The following is a 2,852-nucleotide window of genomic DNA, read 5'->3' as shown; positions in this document are numbered from 1 at the left end:
ATTTAAAAACGAATTGCATTGGGAAAATAGGCTGTTAGGGACTTCTTCAAAGTACTGAGGATCAATGATATCTTTCTGGAGATAAAGTGTGCCTGATACAGGCCATGGTCTTTGCAATTACTTGCCATGCATCAGAGAGCTGGACAATGACTAAGGATGATAGAAGGAGAATTGATGTATTTGAGCTGTGTTGCTGGAGAAAAGTATTGAATATACCATGGACTGTTGGGAGAACAAACAGGTTCATCCTGGAGAGGGTGACGCCAGGCTGCTCCTTGCAGGTAAGGATTCTGAAACTTCGTCTGATATATTTTGGACATGTTGCAAGGCGAGATTAGTCCTTGGAGAGAGAGATCATGCTTGGGAGGGAAGAGGGACAGCTCAGCAGAGGAGGAGCCTAGATAAGATGGATTGATTCAGTCACTGGAGTAATGGGGAAATGTGTGTTGGAGACCATACGATTGGCATAGGATAGAGCAGGGTTTAGGGCTGTTATACTATGAGGGCAGGTGACTCGATGGCACATAATACAAACAACAACTAGTTTATTTATAAAATTCAAATATGTTGTTTTCAAGAAGAAATTATTTCAATTTTCCCCACACTCCTCCCCCATGAAATTGTACAACCCCATGAACTGTGAGTTTTGAGTTGGTAAAGTGATTCCTTATCCCTAGGCCAACAGAAATTCCTAGCTATTAGAAAATATGTACATTACTTTTTTGTAGTCTACTGGTACTAACCTTTTATAATTTGAGTGAAATCTAGAAACATTATTTCTATTTACGTCTAATTTATATTCTAAATTATCAAATATAATTATTTAAAATATTTTTTCTCCATTATTGAATACTTCAATAGATGGTACTATAGTTTTGCCTTTTAGGAGACTTAAATCTCTAAACTTCCAGCTAGTAGTTCATTCCTTAACTGTTTGCATCATCAAAAAATATTGACAAGGAAAAAAAGCAAACTAAAAAGAAAGGTCACCACATGAAAGATATCTTTGAAATTAAAACTAAAACTCTGAATTAATTATCCTTTTACTGTTTTGGGTTTTCTTTCCTGTGCTATTTCCTTTGAAATGATGCTAAAATGATCTCTATTTTAATGTTCTTCATTTGATCCTGAACCCTACAGCAACCGCCTTTTTCCTTAAGAATTGTGTCAATCCTCTTAATCTCATCGTTTGGATAGAACTTTATTTTCCTTAAGAATTGTGTCAACCCTCTTAACCTCATCGTTTGGATAGAATTTTATTTTTGTTTTCCAGTTGGGGATATTATATATTTATATGGCTCAACTTAGCTGTGAGTTAAGCCAAAGTAATGTTTTACAACAAATAGGATGATTTAAAAGCATTTGCTTCCTCAGGAAGGCTGTTAATATGCACCGAAAATTGTGTGTCAGGAAAATGAGATACTCACAGCACTACAGGGTTATCTAGAGTTGTCCATATAAAACCAGCCTCATTTAGCATTAAATCTCATTTTATGCCATCAGGGTTTATTTTTAAATGGGCCACTCAGAGTTCACTTTGTAAGATTTTTTTTTTAAGTATTGTGAGAACATCATCTCTTCTACCCTATACATACATATGCCATTACATCAAATTTTAACAGCAAATTATTACTGCATACATACTATATATCCAGCACATATTAATTAAAAACAATGAATAATGCATGTAAAATCACTTGGAAAAAAGATAAACATATGTTCACCAAGATAAATACTTGTAATTTATTAACATTTTAAGTGTATTTTCTTGATTTTCCTTAAAATACACTAGGAAATTATTTTAACTTATTAAATGCTTTCCATGTATAATTAGAGATCATGAATCACATAGAAGTTCATGTTGTGACTCATTTTTTAAATACAAATGTACTTAGACAAGAGTGTACAGGTATGTACGTAGTTATATAAGTATGAAAAAATATGATCGTCAAGAAAATAATTGCTTTTACAGAATTTATTAGTCAGCTGTGTCTTCTGTAGGGAACTGCACTGCTAACCTCTCTGGCAGTTGGAGTCCTCCAGTGACTCCACAGGAGAAATGTGGCTTATCTCCTTCATTGTAATTTATAGTCTCAGAAAGTCACAGGAGGGTTAACTGTGAGTTAGTTCCAACTCCATGGCAATGAGAAGGAGAACTAAAGACCTATTAGCCTAGGATGTTCTAGTTTAGAAGAAATCTATCTGAAGAACCTGGCATCTTGCCTGTATCACTTTACACTTCATCCGATTGACTGATGTTCTAATCAATATTACTTATTTGTACAATATTTCCAGTGAATGCTCATTTTATTGACTTTCAAATTAATCTTTTTCCTTTCAAAGGAGTTTTCTTTTTCTCAGCCTGTGGATTGCCTTTCTTTTTTTTTTAATTTTGGGAAAATCAAGACAACAGATTGTAACAGATTCCTACCTAAGATCTAAGATTATAAATTCCTTCATCAGTTTTTATATTGATTTCTCAATACCTGAAAATTGTCAGATATTTAATTTTGTGAGATTTTTTTTTCTTTATAGAGAGCTAAGAGGTGAAGTCTATAGAGAGTTATGCTCTTATTGAAAGGACACACTTCTCTAGTGCTTTAAATTCACAAGGGTCTTTGAAAGAAAGACAGGCAAGCTCCTCTCGTGAAATTTACAGCCTAAGAAACCCAGCTATGAGTAAGTTCTGATTTTATGTCAGTGAGTGGGTAAGTATTTTTTTATTAGGTGTTGTTTTGTTAGGTGCCATCGAGTTGAATACTGCTCATAGCAACCCTGTGAACAAAATATCTGAACCCCATTTTTTCCTGTGCCATCCTCACGCCTCCTGACACACAAGAGCCCATTGCAGC

Source organism: Elephantulus edwardii, unplaced genomic scaffold (genome assembly GCF_000299155.1).
Source record: "Elephantulus edwardii isolate Elephantulus edwardi_28Jun2011 unplaced genomic scaffold, EleEdw1.0 scaffold00042, whole genome shotgun sequence".
Taxonomy (NCBI): Eukaryota; Metazoa; Chordata; class Mammalia; order Macroscelidea; family Macroscelididae; genus Elephantulus; species Elephantulus edwardii.
Note: the sequence above shows the minus strand (reverse complement) of the source record.